This window comes from Phymastichus coffea, unplaced genomic scaffold (assembly GCF_024137745.1).
Source record: "Phymastichus coffea isolate CEN01 unplaced genomic scaffold, Cenicafe_Pcof_1.1 PCOF00035, whole genome shotgun sequence".
Classification (NCBI taxonomy): domain Eukaryota; kingdom Metazoa; phylum Arthropoda; class Insecta; order Hymenoptera; family Eulophidae; genus Phymastichus; species Phymastichus coffea.
In genome coordinates, this window is record NW_026706846.1 from 2610845 (window position 1) to 2630352 (window position 19508).

General features: G+C 40.0%; 2 pseudogenes; one reads left to right on the forward strand and one right to left on the reverse strand.

The window, feature by feature from the left end:
* The first annotated feature begins 3237 nt into the window (after positions 1-3237).
* Positions 3238-6295, forward strand: LOC131663412 (hydroxysteroid dehydrogenase-like protein 2; annotated as a pseudogene).
* Positions 6296-17918: 11623 nt separating this feature from the next.
* LOC131663413 (hydroxysteroid dehydrogenase-like protein 2) lies at positions 17919-18998 on the reverse strand (annotated as a pseudogene).
* Positions 18999-19508: the final 510 nt, after the last annotated feature.

Genomic DNA, 19508 nt, shown 5'->3' on the forward strand with positions numbered 1-19508 from the left:
GGTAATAAAAAATCAAACATACTTGCTATGTGGAGTAATAAGGTATTTACCACCGGTAACTCCTAGTGGTATTGGCCATTACGTTGCTTTTTGTAGATCAATTAATGGCAGGTGGAGAGAGCGAAATGACCTTCTAAAATCATGCAAACTATATTGTAACAATACTTCACCAAGTATGAAAATAAGTACCATATTTTTTGTCAAATGTGAAATATGATTCTCTACTACTATTTTTCTACAATACACTTCCACAATAAAAAAATTGTTTAATCCATACTGTTGTGATTTCACTCTATAATTTCAATTATTCTTTTAATTTTTGATGTTGAAATTGCTTTAATTTTACCTTTTGGAGCAACAATGCAGGAGCAGCTGGCAGTACTGACGCCATAAGATTTGCTGCGTCACTAACAGTCACTAACTGATCTTCCATCTTGCTACTGCTGAATACATTGACGCATGCGCGGATTACGTTTTTTGAATTAATCAAACGTTAATTATGCTTATTACACTTTTTTAATAAAAAAAGAATTTATATTTCAATTATTTACTGCGGGGCAAATTAATTTGGAAAGCGAGCATTTTTTTGCGGTCTTAAGATTTAAAAAATATCGATATTTTGTAAAGATATTGTTAAATCAAATTAGCTAAAAATTTTTTACTTTGATAATTTATTGCAATTCAATGCGAATGGGGCAAATTATTTGGAAAACGTAGATAAACCGAGCAAAATCAGCTTAATCGGAAAATATAATTTTTTTTTAAAAATAGAGCATTTTCTGGGCTGACCTGGGGGAGGTAGAATTTCCGGCTAGTCCCGAGCCTCAGCCAAGCACTGACCCTCTACCCCCAGCGCCTCTCTCGGTGACCAGACCACGCGAGATACCGCGTTACCGACGCGACCTGTCCCAAAGAGAATTGCATAGTCGAGATCATTATTTGAAAGAAAGATTATTGATGAAAATTTATGTGTAACATAAACGCTTGAGATCGAATGCATGACATTATAAGTAATTATAATTACTAAAACTTAAGCCCCTTTTCCCTTGATGAACTTGTACGATATTCATGTCAACGTCGCTGTCTTGTCATGGTAGCTGCGGTAGCTAAGGCGTCCGTATGATTTTTGGCTATTTTGCTGCCAGAATGTTTGGACTAAACATTCAATTCTTGAACTGAAATAGCGTAGTTTATGCATATTTTGCATGAAAAATCTTTTTCTTTTATTTTAAGGACGCGCTTCGTCGACGTCAGTGGGAAGAATTATTGGGGATATCATTGAACGATAACAGCAGAGTGTGTGAATTACATTTTGAATATAGTGATCTACTGCTAGATGATGACGCTTGCTTTGTTGAGAATGAGTGGTTTGTTTCCATTCGTGACAGAATCAATATAAAGAAAGATGCTTTACCGTTGCGAGATTTAATTAGTCCGGATGAGGTATGCGCTAATGACTATTAATTACAAATTTTCATTTGATCCCGTATAAAAACTATTTTATTTTGTAACTTGTTACATGTCATTAATTAAATTATAATTTCACTGTAGATGCGAAAAAGAAAAGGGAGAGAAAAAGAGCACTGCGAATTGAAGAAAAAATTCTTAGAGGCACAAGAAAGAAGTCGTAAAGAAAAGGAACAACTTGAAGCCAAACAACCACCTTCATTTATGTTATATTATGATAAGTAGTCATTGAATTTCCATAAAATATGTACTTATTCATTTATGCATAGTGAATAATTCAATTAATTATAGTAAGTAATATAAATAAACTTGATCGTTATTTATTGTGCCAACTGATCAACAAAAATCCACAGAAATAAAAAAAAAATTAAAAAAAAAATAAACAAAATGTGATTTGAACCTGCGATCGCAAAATTATACGGACGCCTTAGCTACTGCAGCTACCATGACAAGACAGCGACGTTGACATGAATATCGTACAAGTTCATCAAGGGAAAAGGGGCTTAAGTTTTAGTAATTATAGTTACTTATAATGTCATGCATTCGATCTCAAGCGAATTGTTACACATAAATTTTCATCAATAATCTTTCTTTCAAATAATGATCTCGACTATGCAATTCTCTTTGGGACATGTCGCGTCGGTAACTCGGTATCTCGCGTGGTCACCAAGAGAGGCGCTGAGGGTAGAGGGTTAGTGCGGAGATGTGGGTCGCAAACGTTTTACATGGAGGGGATACGGCCGCTACCTCTCCTTTATACAGTCTCCATGAGTCAGCCATTGTATTTCTCGTTCCGGTTCCAATGTTTGTTTATATTTTCAAAATTCGTTCGGCTTTCTGAGTCACGTTTGGCATTTCAAATAGCAATAGGTACGTAATTTTTATAGTGCGACTGAAAAATCGTTATTAGAGGAACTAGCAAGTTTGAAGAAAAAATGTAAGACAAATAAAATTAAAAAATAACTCAGTACTTATTGTAGGTGCTGGAGGTTCGGGCTGTCCATCGTCTTTATATTTAGCTAGTGTAAGTATTGCTCACATAAGTATTTTTATTTACGATGACATAAAACTCAAAATATTTATCAAGAATTGTGAAAATTAAGCATTTAGAATTAATAACTTGTGTTGTTATTTTCAGTAAATACTCTTTATGCCTCAACACATCCTGAGTATTCAGCATATTTATATTTAGTAACATCAATATCACTAGTTGCCTTGAACCCCATTGGTTTTATTTTTCTGGAAGTGGCTAAGCACAGTGAAGGAATAGACAATCGTACTGAAAGAAGTAATTGGGACATGCTTAAAGCAATGGCCAAAGGGATTGCTTTGAATCCTATACTAGTTATCTAAATCATTAGAATAACTGTTCACGAAATCATTAGAAATCTCATATTCAGTCATAAGTTGCCAACTTTGCTCGAAGTAGTTCTAGAAGTCTTTGGAAATACATTTTCAGCAAGTGCTCTCTTTTAGCTTGAACTCGTGATGGTTGGCAAAATTCACAAGCTCAAGGGTGTAGCATTAGTAATACCAGGAATTCTCATTTTTGTTAAACTTCTAGTCCTTTCAATAGTTATTAGAGAATCTGTGATACTACTGAATGCAGGAGAAAATTCCACCGACACATCTGATTTAAGCACTTTTGGTTTTCTCTATGGAACCATTCCTACTGCTCCAGCTTTATTTATTTTCACACTGCATTATAATAATGATATTGATCTGATTGTCTAGCCTATGGTTGTGTGTACTATCCTGTCTGCCCCTTTGATGTTTATATCAGCAAAATTAATAAGTGCTATTAAAGGAGAAGTATCACCTGCTGATGAAGGTAAGCGAACTTAAAAATTTCAAACATATTGTTAGTGAATATCTTATTTCACACTCATTATGTGAATGCTTTGTAGTTGAAAAGGTTGGTGGAAAAGCTCTACCATGTATAGTTGATGTAAGAAATGAAACTTAAGTTGCCAATGCTGTTAAAAATGCAGTGGATGAATTTGGAGGAATTGATATTCTAGTCAATAATGTCAGTGCAATTTCTCTGACGGATACTTTGAATACTGAAATGAAGAGATATGACCTCATGAATCAAACCAATGCAAGAGGAAATTTTCTAGTGTAGGTTGAAGAGTCTTGTTTCTTATATCTTTTATAAAAAATGTAATTTTATAGGTGAAAAATTTGTCTACCTCATCTGTTAAAAAGTAAAAATCCACACATAATCAATTTAAGTCCACCTCTGAGTATGCATCCAATCTGGTTCAAGAATCATATTGCCTATACAATAGCAAAATATGGTATGTTTATGTGCGTTCTTGGTATGGCAGAGGAATTCAAAGATTAAGGAGTTACTGTTAATGCTCTGTGGCCTAAAAGACTGGTAATAATTATTATATTTAAAACTTAATTTTTTTTATAATTACTTTAGTTAAAACTCATTTATTTTGTTTTTTTCAGCTATTCATACTACAGCCATGGAAATATTGGCAGATTCAGAATCAGCGAGAATTAGTCGGAAACCAGAAATTGTAGCTAATGCTGTTTATGCTATTATGTGCAAGGACAGTAAAGATGTGACTGGCAATTTTTTTGTGAATGAAGATCTATTGAAGAATGAAGGTGTTAGTGATTTTGTTCAGTAAGCTTGTGATCCATGTACGTAATCCCATTCTGCAATATCTTATAAATTCCTAATTTTGTGGAATTATATTGTTTTTAATAATGCTTGATTTCTTCCTAGATGTCGATAAAATAGACCCAAGAATGGTTGAAAAGGAAGTGCAACGGCATCAGAAATTAAGTCAAGCAAGTGGAGGACGTGGTGGAAAAATTGAAATGATATACGAGGTGTGTTCAAAAAGTAACGAGAATTTTTAAATTTCGCGGGTTTGGAGAGTCCGCTTGTATAAAAATTTTTTTTATTATGTTGGTACACATGCCCCTGAAGTACGATAAAATTTTCAGCAATATTCATTGCTTACTTTTTAAGTGGCAGCCGCTAACGTTAGACGTGTTTTTCGAGCTCGGCGATTTTCGTTTGTGAAAAAAAATGGATCAAAGAATTTGTATTAAATTTTGCGTAAAAAATGAAATAAAGTGTAGTAAAGTTTGTCAAATGTTAACAAAGGCATATAGTGAGTCTGCTATGAGTAAAGCAAGGATTTATGAGTGGTATAAGCGTTTCCAAGATGGCCACGAAAACGCTGAAGATGACGAACGACCCGGACGCCCAAGCACATCAACAACCGATGAAAACGTGAAAAAAGTGAAAGAAATGGTTATGAACGATCGCCGAATTACAATCAGAGAAGTCGCTGATGATGTTGGCATATCAGTTGGCTCATGCCATCAAATTTTTTCGAATGTTTTGGGTATGAAACGTGTGGCAGCAAAATTCGTTCCAAAATTGTTGAATTTTGAACAAAAACAGCGGCGAATGGAAGTTGCTCAGGAGTCGCTAAATGAAGTCAATAACGATGCAGAACTACTAAAACGTGTTATAACAGGTGACGAAACATGGGTTTACGGATATGATGTCGAAACTAAGGCTCAATCGTCCCAGTGGAGGCATTCTGGATCGCCAAGACCGAAAAAGGCTCGACAAGTGCGGTCGAATGTGAAGGTTATGCTCACTGTGTTCTTCGATTTTAATGGCATAGTGCATTATGAATTCTTGCCACAAGGTCAAACAATCAATAAGCAGTACTACCTACAAGTTCAACGTCGTTTGCGTGAAGCAATCCGAAAAAAACGCCCGGATTTGTGTCAAAACAATTCATGGCTTTTGCATCACGATAATGCGCCTGCTCACACTTCATTGCTTGTTCGTGAATTTTTGGCCAAAAACGAAACTGTAACGATGCCTCAGCCTCCATATTCGCCAGATATGGCTCCATGTGACTTTTTTCTATTTCCAAAAATAAAGAGAACATTAAAAGGCCGTCGTTTTACAAGCATAGATGACATTAAAAGCGAATCGCTGAAAGAGCTAAAAGCTATTACAAAGGTCGAGTTTCAAAAGTGTTTCGAGGATTGGAAAAAGCGTTGGCATAAGTGTATTGTATCCGAAGGGGACTAGTTTGAAGGCGACAACATTAATGTAGATGAATAAATAAATATTTTTTTCATAAAACGAAAATTCTCGTTATTTTTTTAACACACCTCGTATGCTGCAATTGAGAAAAATTTGAGCAATGAACTTGTGACCAAGACTGGAGCTATCTTCCAGTTTAATGTTAAAGATACGATATTTTTTAACCATAACAGCACCAGAAGTCGGTGATAGATTTATATAACATAGAATTTTAACTTTGGCTTAAATTGCAAGACTAAATTTTTTTTTCAAACGATTTTCGGGTGATGAAGCTGGAATTAATAATCTCAATGTCATCCATGCACTTATGCAACAATCTTCCCGTTGCTTTTCTGAAGGGATTGAAGAAATGATAGCAATGGAGTGTGATTTATTAGTTCATAACGAGCAAGATTTTGTTAACGCTTTACCGGAAAACGTAAGGACTGATTATTTTTGGTTCGCCGTACGAAACATTCAGGAAGAATCTGGGTTTCGCCCATATACAGAACTAGCTGATTTTGCGCTTAGTGTAATCTGTACTCCTCACAGTAACGCATAACCAGAACGTATTTGGTCCAAAGACAAGTACATAAGAAATAAATGGAGAAATAAATTAAGTTTGGCTTTTTGTTAGGAAAATTGAAACCAGCAACAACTGCATTTATGATGGGAAAATTGAAAGTGACCGGAAATATTCAAACGGCCATGAAATTAGAAAAACTGATGGACAGTTTGAAATCCAAATTGTAATCTGAAAAGTTACAAACAATGTTGATTCTTTTTATAAGCAAAGTTTTGTAAAAATGGTTAAATTAGGGTACAGCAACAATGCAGAATATTTATCTATAAAATTTTATTATATTTTATACGTAAAACTTTATATTGAAATAATAAACTATTTTACATAATCTTTTAAAATATTCAACATATTTTTCTAACGAAATTGTAATTAAAAATATTAATTGTAATTATCCAAAACAATTAATCTAATGAACATTGAACGAAGGTACAAACAATTTATAAAATGATTTTCCAGTTATAAATCCAAAATAGCTTTGGACTTTTCGTATATACTATAACGGGGTTTTAGCTAACTCGTCGTTATAATCGAGAGGATAAAATGATTGACAGCTCGGCTTTATCAGTTACGAATGCCACGAGGCTAGTACGCTGGTGCACGTGTGGCCAAGCCCTTCAACTAGCCACAATGTCAAGCAGCCTCGTGGCCCACGTAGAGCGTCGCAGGTAGCAGTGGCTGAAAAGCGCGAAAAGTGGCGACGAACGCAGAGAATTCGCCAAGGATAGGGAGTGAGAGTCGGGCGCAAAGTCAGAGAAACGCAGAGAATAAAAAGGGTAAAAATAATTTATATAAAGCATCCAAGGGAAAGCGTACAGAGTGGTAAATCGGCAAAGAGAGAGAGAAGCGGCAAGCCAGCAAGAGAGAGCCAAACGAGTAGGTACTTACAATACGATGGCAATGGCCAGGCCCTCCGTACAAAGAGTATCCGCTCGTCGAACGGCGTTCCCGGACGCCGGTTGCAGTGGTGGAGAAGCGCGGGACCGCCTAGCGCTAGGTCCCAGCACGCGCACACCACTCTATCAAGTCGCCGCACTACGGTACGCACTCGCAAAACACTTCTAGGCAATGCCAGACCGAAAGTCCAAACTCTCCGGTAAAGAGGACGAAGTTGACGAACGCTAAATCGCGGCGATTGCCCAAGCAAAAGAGGACGGAAAAGCCCTTGCCTCGATGCGCGTCCAGACACATGTCGTCCGCGTTACGTCTGCCAGTCAATTGCCGCGAGAGGCGTCCCCACTCTTTTATCGCACTTTTCGGCAGCGCGACCACACGCATACACGCATACATGCGAGCGCGACTCTCTCTGCTTGTACGCACGTGAGTAGACATGCCGGGCTCTCTCTCTTACCTTACACTTCGACGTTGTCGGCTGCTGCAGGCTGCTGTACAATATAATGTGAATTCAAATATAGTACAAGTATATAAATTGTGTACATGCATGCGTGGGAAGAGAGAGACATAACGAATGAATTAAATTCGTTATAATACCAAAAAAAATCCACCTATTGACATCCAGGTCACTCTAGGAACTATAACAGCAAATAAACTAAAAAATATAGAATATATATCATTTAATTTCACTCATTCAACAAAATAGAAATAAATAATATAAAAAACATACCCAGATGGTCCATTAATTTTATAAATTGACAAAAGTATGTTTACATTTATAATACGATTATTGTTCATCTTCAACTGAATAATCACTATTGAATCCGTCTGAGCCGTCCTCTTCTATATTTTCGCCTTCTTCCCCACCTTCATTATTATTATTGTTGAGAACGTTTTGTCGTATATTATGAATCCTATTCCTGACTCTCGCGATCATGTGAGCGTCAGGTATAAATGTTTATACTTTTTTATTACAATTTCTTAACGCGAGCATTTCTTTAATCATTAAAATTGAACGCATTGAAGCCAAACTTAATTTATTTCTCCATTTATTTCTTATGTACTTGTCTTTGGACCAAATACGTTCTGATTATGCGTTACTGTGAGGAGTACAGATTACACTGAGCGCAAAATCAGCTAGTTCTGTATATGGGCGAAACCCAGATTCTTCCTGAATGTCTCGTACGGCGAATCAAAAATAATCAGTCCTTACGTTTTCCGGTAAAGCGTTAACAAAATCTTGCTCGTTATGAACTAATAAGTCACACTGCATTTCTATCATTTCTTCAATCCCTTCAGGAAAGCAACGGGGAAATTGTTGCATAAGTGCATGGATGACATTGGGATTGTTAATGTGGTAAATTTCCGACAAAGCATTCTGTGGTAACAGGGTTCAGTACATTTATATCTGACCCAAGGCAAAAAAAGTAGACTATACCAATGAGTAGCCAGGTGAATCAATGATCGTCTTATTCTATCCATTACGTGCGCATATTCTTCTTGAGGTAAATCTGCACCTGAAATATAGTAAATAATATTAAAAAATACAAAAAATTGAATCATATTAGTGTTTTGTGACGGAGAATCACGGCTCGACTGTTGCTCTCCGTCGGGCTCTCACTGTTTCCCCGTGCGCTTTGACGAGCTGGGAGTGTGCACTAGTTGAGCACACTCTAATCGCTCCGTTTCTTTCTTTTGTTCTGTTCTTGAGGTGCGACGGCGACGGCAGCGAATTGGAAAGAGCGAGAGCTGACGTAGAGAGCACAGCGAAAGAGAGAGAGAGAGAGAGAGACAGAAGATAAGTGCAAGCCGGCGAGGCGTCGGCAGACCTGCGCGCGCATCTCGCTGGCTTGACGAAGGAACGGGCAGTACCTGCTGAGCTGCCGCACGACCCACCGCGCGCACATGTTTCCTACTAAGTTTGCTTGTGACCTGTGAGTTCTCGCTCCCTCGCCGACGATTTATGTTTTGTTTGGAAAAACGTAGCCGGTGCGCGGAAATTGTGTTCTCGAAGATAGCCTGTGGAGGCAGCTGAACCGGCACCGGTACACGTGGCGACCGGCGAGGTGACGCGGGAGTGTGTGCGCGTGTGGCCATCTTGGAAGTGAGTTCTGTTACCGGTCTGCAGCGTGAGGCGAAACGCTGGCGCACACGGATACACGCACACGGACACACGTACACACATACACGTACACAGTCACATCCAAGGGGGGCTCAACAACTCACCAACACGTCAACGCACTAACGACAACAATAGTAATAACAACGATAACAACGGTAGTGAACACAGTAATGACAACGGGAGCATAACAACAACACCATTAACAACGAAGACGGGAACAGTAACAAGTACACTATTAACAACACCAACCGGAACAGCGAGATCGGCGAGAGAGTATTCAAGGAGCTGAAGGGGACTTTCATCTAGCCGTCGCCTTTGTTTTTCTTTCCAGAGTGTCTACTTGCGGGATCTGCAGGGAGAAGGACGCGACAGAAAATCTGTGTCGATCCGGGCAAGGTTGGTGCGGTGTTTCTCTCTCCCTCTCTCTCTTATCCGAGGCGCCGAACGGACACCTCGCAGTTCGGCAGCTCTGCCGATTGCGAGATCGCGCTTATTGTGTTCGGGCGGTCGTTGTTCGTACACAATGAAGCTTCTTTATTTTTTTTGTAATTTTCCTTATTTTCGAAACTTTCTTTAATTTGTAATTTTCTTTATTTGTATTTCTTTTTATTTGTTCATTTTGATTATTTTGTAATTTCTTTTATTTTGTACTTCCTTATTTTGTATTTATTTTACCGTTTGTTTATTTTGTTTCGCCGATCATTTGAGTTTAATTTCAGTTCCTTTGTTTGATTAATTTCCGCGTTTAAGTTTGCTTACTTTTTTTATTATAATTATTATTAAAGACCATTGTTCCACCTAGTCTCCGCCTCCGTTTTTTGTTTTTTTTTACCCGTACAGTCACTCCTATCCCGGGTACAATAGTCCGCGTACGATGAACGCGTGTGCTCGGCGCGTTATTCAGCCGTGGGAACAGTTTTAGCTTCCCGAATCCCCAATTAAATAATTCGTGCGAGCAGTCGAGAGCTATCCAAAACGGACGACTGAGATTCCCCGTTACAGTTTTATTATATTATTATATATTATATTGTAGTTTTAGTCGGAAATAACGTTATTGATAGCGCGTGATAATTATATGGAACTTAAAACATACTAATACGACGAGCTTCATTGCCAATTCGCATGTCGTCGTAGGGCAAAAAATGATTAGGATCTTGTAAATCAATATACATCAAGTCAATATTTTCAACGTAGTCATGTTCCATGTAACATAATACTACGTCTTTAAAATCAGCGCAAATTCTATTAAAAATTTCCGGAAGAATGACTTCTTCAGTCTGCAAAAATCCATTAAAATCTTCGGGGACTTCAAGAATAAAACATATAAAAGCAATACAACATTGAATTGAAGGTGACCTCAGCCTTTGAAGTAAATCATTTGCTGCAGCATTATTTGGTGCAAATTCTGCTAAAGTAGCATCGATAGCCATTATTTGTTCAGTCATTCGGTATAATGATGGCAATCCTGTCAGCCAACGAGAATCAACGAACCGTAAAAGTCTATGGGTATCTAAATTGAACTGTATCTGATGATGTAGTAGACGATGTAATCGTTTTGCAGATACAAACCAATTATAAACATCTTTTAATAAATGTAAGATGACTGCAAAATACGTTTCCATAAAGTTCTTCGTGCATAAGTGAGCACCATGACACGGGCAAGTTATGTGATTGATATCCTCGAAGTTGTCGTATAATCTCTGACGAACTGAATTATTTACACCAATCATGGTATTGCATCCATCTGTACTTGATGCAACATAATCAGTTCGTCGAAGTGCAGGTCTATTTTCTTCTCTCGCATTTTGTTGGCTGAATAATGACTGTATAGTCAAATTATACAGCGATTCCGCCGTCGCATCACTATGCTCGTTATCATCTCTGTATATGGGAATAAAGGCCCACAATGTAGTTTTAATTTGATACGACCGATCATCAGCAAAGCGAAGAAGTAAGCATCCAGATTTATCGTTGAAAACTGACGTAGATTCGTCGAAAAGGGTTGCAAATTTCGATCTTGACAGCGTTCGAGCAATTTGTTGTTTGTGCACTGGAGCAACAATACACTGTACAATTGTAGACATTGTTGTTCTCGTTAACTTAACATCCTGAAGTACACCTGGATAACGAGCAATTCTTTTTATCAATGGAAGTAGCGTGTCAATTTTTTTATAAGCTATTCCTTCATCCGAAAACCAAGTTGCAAGCAGGACTGTTATGGTGGCTTTTTCGTGATAAAATGCCTCTTCATCCAAATGTGGATCGAACTCAGGATCTATTGGAACATTGATTTCTGCTACATTATTCTGATGAAGTTCAGATTCTTCATGTTCTATAACACTTCTAATATTGGAAATGAAACTTCTGCGGCATACTATACATCTAGAGCGAGTCAAGTCTAACATGTGCGGACTCAACCATACCCATCGATCATTGAGACAGTGCCAATGCCACTGATGATACTGAAAATGTCGATATTTTTTGTATTTGCGCCGAGCGTTAGATCGCGCCAATTTTCGTATCTTCTCTCTCTCTCTTTCTCACCGAAAATTATTTAATTGTAAATCCTATTCGCGTGCGTCAGTCTTTCGGCCCGACAAAGACTGTAGAGATTTTTATTAATAAAATCTATTAAAATTATTCGCCGATTTCGTCATATGATTTTTCCTAGTAGTCTAAACAATTAGAAAAAGCTTAGGTTTTAATCCTATTATAGCTAGGGGATTAAGTGGATTTGGAGTAAAGTCGCTTACACTTGAAACTCATCGTGTATCACAAGGCACGTGACTTAAGGTGAGTTCAACTCTGCTTGATCGAAGACAACTAAGTTAAGTCAGCTGACGTTAAGGCGAATACACGTATTAACATACGTGTTAACGGAGCGGCGGTTTGCTCTGCATCGTGGGAGTTTGTTCTTAAATAAATTTCTCATTTTTGCAGATTTATCCCCCCGTTACAATGCACAACACGTTTCTTTGATTAATTGTTAATCGAGTAACCTCTCTCGCTTTTTATTTTTTCACACAACCAACATACAAAGATCAGTTTATAATTATTTTTTATTACTTAAACGTATAAATCTACGCGTTATTCCCCTAGTAAATTTACATAAAAAATTAGTTAAAATTTTATTTGCAACTGTTAACAATTAATTCGATCAGCTCATAATAAATGTATTTGCCAATTATACACTTTTTAAAATATTAGTCGCCTATCGCTCTGCTTGTGAACTGCTTTTGTTTTGGCAAGATTTTTTTGTAAGAGGGCAGGAGGAAGGAGGATGGAGAATAAGTTGTTTTTTTATACATTAGATAAGATATCCATTGATAAATAGTTTTATAAAGATGAAAGCCAGATAGCCATTAATAAACATATTTATAAAGATGAAGTAGCTTCTGATTCAGGCCGATTCCATTTCAACTCAGGCAGGTATGTAGCACTCATGTCACCAAATGCTACGAAACTCAAAGGACTTTTTTTAGATATAGAATGAGCCGGAAAACTTTTATTTTTACCTCCAAATTGTTAAAATTGCATATTTTATGCACTTGAGAAGTAAGCTATGCATTTTTCGATTTCTAGAAAAATTGTATTTTTATTTTGTAAATCTTTTATATCTCGCTCAATTTTTAAACTTTTTTCACCGCTCCGGTTCCATTTGGTAGCTTTTTACCCCCAATTCAAACCCTTTTTCCAAAAATATGCATAAACAAAAAAGTTTATGCACTTTTTAAAAAAAAAAATGCATTTATCTCGAAAACCCCATTTTTTTCTGGGCTGAAAAAAATCCACATGATTCTTCGTCCCTCGAGATAATTAATCCCATTATCAGGTATGTGCATACATTTTTTTAAAAACTGTAACGAGCCGACTCGTTACAGGGAAAAATCCGCTGAATATAGAGCCAGCGCGTGCCATGCGCGGGCCAGCTGCGCAGAAAAACCGTGCGCGAGCGGAGAGTAGAGAGAGCGTAAGGTGAGGGGTGGGGGTAGTGAGGAGAGACATTCACGTATGAACCGGCCGAAAGAGAAGTGTGAAAAATAGGGAAGGACATTGAGCACGTGAAAAAGAAAAGATAAGAAAAGGTAGCGAGATCGGAAATTAGGTTGAACAGGAACACCGAAAGAAGGAGGAGAGGAGCGAGTGCCATCGCCCAAGTGACTCAAGGGTTAACAAGTGCTGCGGGGACCGAAAGAGTGAAGTATCCCCTGGACGACGAAAGTCGACACGTGAGCTCGACAGCCGGAGAGTCAGCAGCCAAGTTTTGCGCCGCATTACAATCAAAAAAAAAGTGAGTAATCTCACCGACGTGTAATTAATTGCCGAAAGATTGCGTTAAATTAAGCGTCCGCGAGTAGGCCTGCGTACTTCTCTCTCTCTCTCTCTTATACGGCAAAACTCGACGTGTCGTAACTGCGCGATGAAGTGGTGCGTCACTCGGAAAAGCTCTCGGCCTCTTTCTTCAATAAATGTGAATCAAACGCTAAATGAATAAAGGGTATCTACAATTAATTGGCCGCCTTATTCACTGACGTAGGCAGAAGCACACGTGTCCCCTCTGCCCAGCCACCCGAACCCATCGGCTTCCCCGCGTGAACAGTGCGCCGAGCACGCATTCGACGAAGCAGTCGGCACCATAGCCAGGAGGCAAGCCTTCCTTCAACGAAGTGGCGGTTAACTTCGCGACGTGGGAGCAACGATAATTTATCTTGTTAACGGATATCAATTTATCACTCGGATAAATAACAACCGTTACAGTGGCGCCCAACTTAAAGTGACTGGGCACAGGAGTACAAGGCCTCCTACGAGAGCGTCAAGGGCGCGCGTGTTTTATAGCTTTGTTTTGATTCTGAGAGAGAGAGCCGCGGCGACCGATACGTGTACACGTGAGTGCGAGTGGTAAACACCGCGAGGTAGGCGAAGCGTTGTTCGTCGCATATACTCTGGCCTAGGCATTTTGAATTTTGTAAAACTCTTGTAAGGCCGAGAGTAATACTAACAACGTGATAGCCAAGACCAGAGGCGAACAGCAGTCGGTGAGACAAAAGCTGCGCGCGACAGGCGAAACGTAAATACTGCCGCGGGCACAAATAGTCAGAAAGACGCACCGACAAGTGTTTACAAAAATAAACACACAAGTCAACAAGTGCCCATTTACAGGTTTAATTTTAAAAAGTACAGGGCTACATACGTTTTTTTCAGGCTACATTAAGAAAACGAATTAAAAAGTAATACCTTTTTTTTCTATAATTTTTGTTTTGATTGCAAATAGCAAATCTCTATATTTTTTTTTCTTTCTTTCGTGTCCAGGAAACGCCTCAATTAAACCGACTACTAAGAAGCGACGAACAATAGCGAAGAGGGCACGCCCAACAAAAATTAACACAGCTTTGCTAACAAACAGTTAGCAAAGCTGATAGGTAGGATTACTGTTTTTATTTTTGCGTAGTAAGGGTGCGCCAAGAAAACCTCGCGGGATAGAGCCAACGATTTCGTACGGCTAGATAAAATCAAAATAAAGCCGGTGGCGATCAGACCGTTTGTTTTTTTTTTCACGTAGATTTTTCAAAAAAAAAAAATTTTTCAAAAAAAAAATACAACCACTCGTACTCAAGCTCCTGGGGACTAGCCACTGTTTAAACAAAACGAGCGTGCGTAAACAATGGCTAAGTCAACAAATCAAACGCTGTTATTCGACTTGGACACCACGGAGGATGAAATACAGACATGGGTAAGCGAGTTCGATGACAAACGTCTAAAAGAGACGCTATCCGGACTAGAGCTGCGAAGCGAAGGCGACAGAGCCGCGCAAGCTAACAGATTGCAGAAGTGGCTACTCGGCAATTACTCCGAGGCAGATTTCGACCAAACAAGGGCAGTTGATAAGACAACAGACCCAATTAGAAGAACAGAACTGCGCCAGTCATTTATATCCGAAGAATGCAAAACTCTTGAAGATGCAGCGGACCTGGACAGCCATCCGCTATACAGACTGCTGACGGACGATGAAATCAAGACAAAAATGAACTTCACAGTCGGCAAGACCCTATCAAAGGAAGCAGAGAAGAACTCTAAGGATGATGGTAAAACGATCAACCAAGACTCTATGGAAGACATAGAGGAGGAGATGCCCACGTTAAGGAATGCAAAGGGCAACCCAATAACAGTGCCACCAGAGATAGCCAAGGTAATGACGGAATGGATAAAACGCCTCACGAAAATCGAAAGGGCAATGACGAGAGAACGGGAGTACGTCCTGTCAATTGCGCAAATGGCACAAACAATTTGCGCAACACAGGCAACGGAAACCACTCGTTTATCCAAAGCACACCGCATAGGAGTACTAGAAAATGAGATGTACGAACTACAAGAGAGCAACACGTGCACAACAGAAACCAAAGAAGAGAAACAGCCAAGCAAATCAGTGAATTTTCAAGACACTGACGTTTCACTACGACACGGTGGTACCAGGCAGCACGCCAAAAAGGCCACAGCCGCCCGTAGGGGCCCGGTGGCCTGCAGACGACCCCCCGGCACAGCCCTTAGGAGGGGGCAGACAGCAGAATTCCACCGCGAATTCTTCTGTAGGCGCCTACTCAAGACCAACAAGCTATTCAACGCAGAATTACCCATCAGGGCTGTCGACCACCAGAGATATCGGCAAGATCGTCAGAGGCTGGCGTGTGAAGTTCTCCGGCGAAGAAGAGCAAAGCGTCGATGTATTCTTGGAGAAGCTACAGGCACAAAGAGTAGCGGCTGGGCTATCCGAAGAAGAGATGTTGTTGGGGCTACCAGACGTGTTAACTGGAGTAGCCCATACATGGTACATCAACAACTACAAGGATTGGATCGGTTACCAGGAGTTCGTACAGGATGCGAGAGAATGGTTCGGCACGAGCATCCAGCAACAACAGAGGCTGAAGAGAGAGGCTCAAGCCAGATATCAGGGCGAGCAGGAGCCGGTGAAGGTTTACCTGACCAAGCTACAGGCTATGGTAAACAAGATACAGCCTCCGATGCCCAGTATAGAAGTGTTGGAGCTAATGTATTCGAACCTGCTTCCCGAAATAAAGACGAACGTCAAGCGAAGAGACGCGACGTCGGTAAGAGAGCTGTGCCGGTTGGCAACGGATGCACAAAATGATATTGCCCAAGCACGACAGAGGAGAATATTGTTGGAGCCGAAGGCGACGCTATTCCCAGAGTGGGCATATCAACCCGCACAAGTTGGGACGGCGCCGGGTGTTCGCAAGCCTAGGGTATCGGCGATAGCAGCCGACAATGACGAAGTCGAGGAAGACGACGCAGAGATCGAGATCGCGGCGCTGAACGAGAAGCAACCTTCACCAACGGCAATGCAACGTCTGGAGACGATGATCGCGGACATGATAGACCGCAAGCTGCCTAAGCCCTCACCTGGCGAGAAGCCCAATGGGGCGGACGGCGGAAACGGCCAAAGGCAGAGGCCGAGAACGCCCAGGCGCGACGTAGACTATACGAAGCCCCTCGCTTGTTCCAAATGTGGGAAACTGGGCTTCAGCGTCCGATATTGCCCCGACTGCAAAGGAGCAGCGTCATCGGGAAACGACAAAGGAAGCAACTAGACGGGGTCATAGTTGCTTCGAGTAGCGAAGAGATCCCTCACTCTGGGCGGCAGCGCGACGAGATTCCGCGCGAGTCGCCCCCGATATCAACAAGCTCCGCCATAGATGAAAAGGAGCCTACAGAGAAAGTATCAAGAGTGAGAAACAACGGTGATAATGAGATCCAGCCATTACGAGTAGAGGAACGTGCGGCCGAGAGTCAAGATACCAACCCGTCAAGCGGGATCGAAGGAGCTACTTCCTCCCCCAGGGCCCGACGTGCGATACAGGAAGATCCTCAGAACATGGCAGGGAAGTGCAGCCGAAGATCGTCGGACGACACAGAGGCGTTGACCAGCGGGGTGTTGGCCAACACTAGTCCAGACGACGACGAAGGGCGGACTTCCGCAGCCATAGGATCGACCGACGGGAAGCATAAAGGCAGTCAGTGAGGAAGAGCTTATACACCCGAAGATGAGACGAGATGGTACGTGCCCATTAATATTGCAGATTACCGAATCAGAGCTTTGTACGATTCAGGTGCATCTTGTACAACAATGGGCACGTTAGGGATCATGATCGCTGCTCAACTGGGGTTAGAGCTACAGGCGCGCAACGCAGGTACTTGCCGCCTGCCGGACGGCTCAACCGTGGCAGTATTAGGTCATGTTCGCATGCCCTGGACCGTAGGTGGAGTGACAAAGGACATCAGAGTGGCTATAATCCCAGATCTGAAGGACGAATGCTACGTCGGTGTCAACTTCATCAAGGCATTTAAGATAATGGTGGATCCAGAGGAGGACGTGCTATTCATGAAGGATGAAGAAGTCAGAGTCCCATTAACATTAGCAAGTTTGGAGGGCCAGATTCGCACAGCCGCGGTGGACATCGCGAAAGCAACGGATGCCCAGCGCGAGGAAATTAGAGAAATGGTCTCGAAGATAATACCGGACCGAAAAGTTCTGGGTTGTATCACCGGCGCAGAGCACGTGATTAACGTCGGGAATACTAAACCGATCAAGCAATGGTATTACACAGTATCACCAAAGGTAGAACTAGAAATGCACCGACTGGTGAAGGAAATGTTGATCGCGGGGGTGATCGAGCCGTCCAAGAGGGGATGGTCCAGCCCTGTTGAAAAAAAAATTTAGTCTGGCAATTTAAGTCAAACTTAAAATTCTATGTTATATAAATCTATCACCGACTTCTGGTGCTGTTATGGTTAAAAAATATCGTATCTTTAACATTAAACTGGAAGATAGCTCTAATCTTGGTCACAAGTTCATTGCTCAAATTGTTGTCAATTGCAGCAAATATCATTTCTATTTTTCCACCACTTCCACCACTTACTTGACTTAATTTCTGATGCCATTGCACTTCTTTTTCAACCATTCTTGGGTCTATTTTATCGACATCTAGGAAGAAATCCAGCATAAGGTTATCAGCATTTGCTATAAAAATAAAATTTGTTATTAAAAACAATATAATTCCATAAAGTTAGCAATTTATAAGATATTGCAGAATGGGATTACGTACATGGATCACAAGCATACTGAACAAAATCACTAACACCTTCATTCTTCAATATATCTTCATCCACAAAGAAATTGCCAGTCACATCTTTACTGTCCTTGCACATAATAGCATAAACAGCATTAGCTACAATTTCTGGTTTCCGACTAATTCTCGCTGATTCTGAATCTGCCAATATTTCCATGGCTGCAGTATGAATATCTGAAAAAAACAAAATAAATGAGTTTTAACTAAACTAATTATAAAAAAAATTAAGTTTTAAATATAATAATTATTACCAGTCTTAGGCCACAGAGCATTAACAGTAACTCCTCAATCTTTGAATTCCTTTGCCATACCAAGAACGCACATAGACATACCATATTTTGCTATTGTATAGGCAATATGATTCATGAACCAGATTATATGCATACTTAGAGGTGAACTTAAATTGATTATGTGTGGATTTTTACTTTTTAACAGATGAGGTAGACAAATTTTTCACCTATAAAATTACATTTTTTATAAAAGATATAAGAAACAAGATTCTTCAACCTACACTAGAAAAGTTCCTCTTGCATTGGTTTGATTCATGAGGTCATATCTCTTCATTTCAGTATTCAAAGTATCAGTCAGAGAAATTGCACTGACATTATTGACTAGAATATCAATTCCTCCAAATTCATCCACTGCATTTTTAACAGCATTGGCAACTTGAGTTTCATTTCTTACATCAACTATACATGGTAGAGCTTTTCCACCAACCTTTTCAACTACAAAGCATTTACATAATGAGTGTGAAATAAGATATTCACTAACAATACGAGGTGTGATCAAAAAGTAAGGTGAATTTTGAAATTTAGCGGGCTACGTCCGTTCGATCTTCGACTTTTTTATTTGGTTATGTCGGTACACTCGTCTAGAACATACGTTCCAAATTTCAGCTTTGTAGTATGTTTGGTTTGTTTGTTAGAGGCATCAAGGTTAGAAGTGTTTTGCGTGCTCCACGATTTGCTGCTGTCTAAAAACATGGATCAAAGAGTTTGCATTAAATTTTGTGTGAAAAATGGAATCAAATGTTCCAAAACACTTGAAATGCTGAAAGTGACATACGGTGAGTCTACTTTAAGCCAAAAAAATGTTTACAAGTGGTATAAACTCTTCCAAGAAGGCCGAGAAGACACCGACGACGAACCTCGTTCTGGACGCCCCAGCACATCAACAACTGATGAGAATGTTGAAGAAGTGAAGAAAATAGTGTTGGGAAATCGTCGA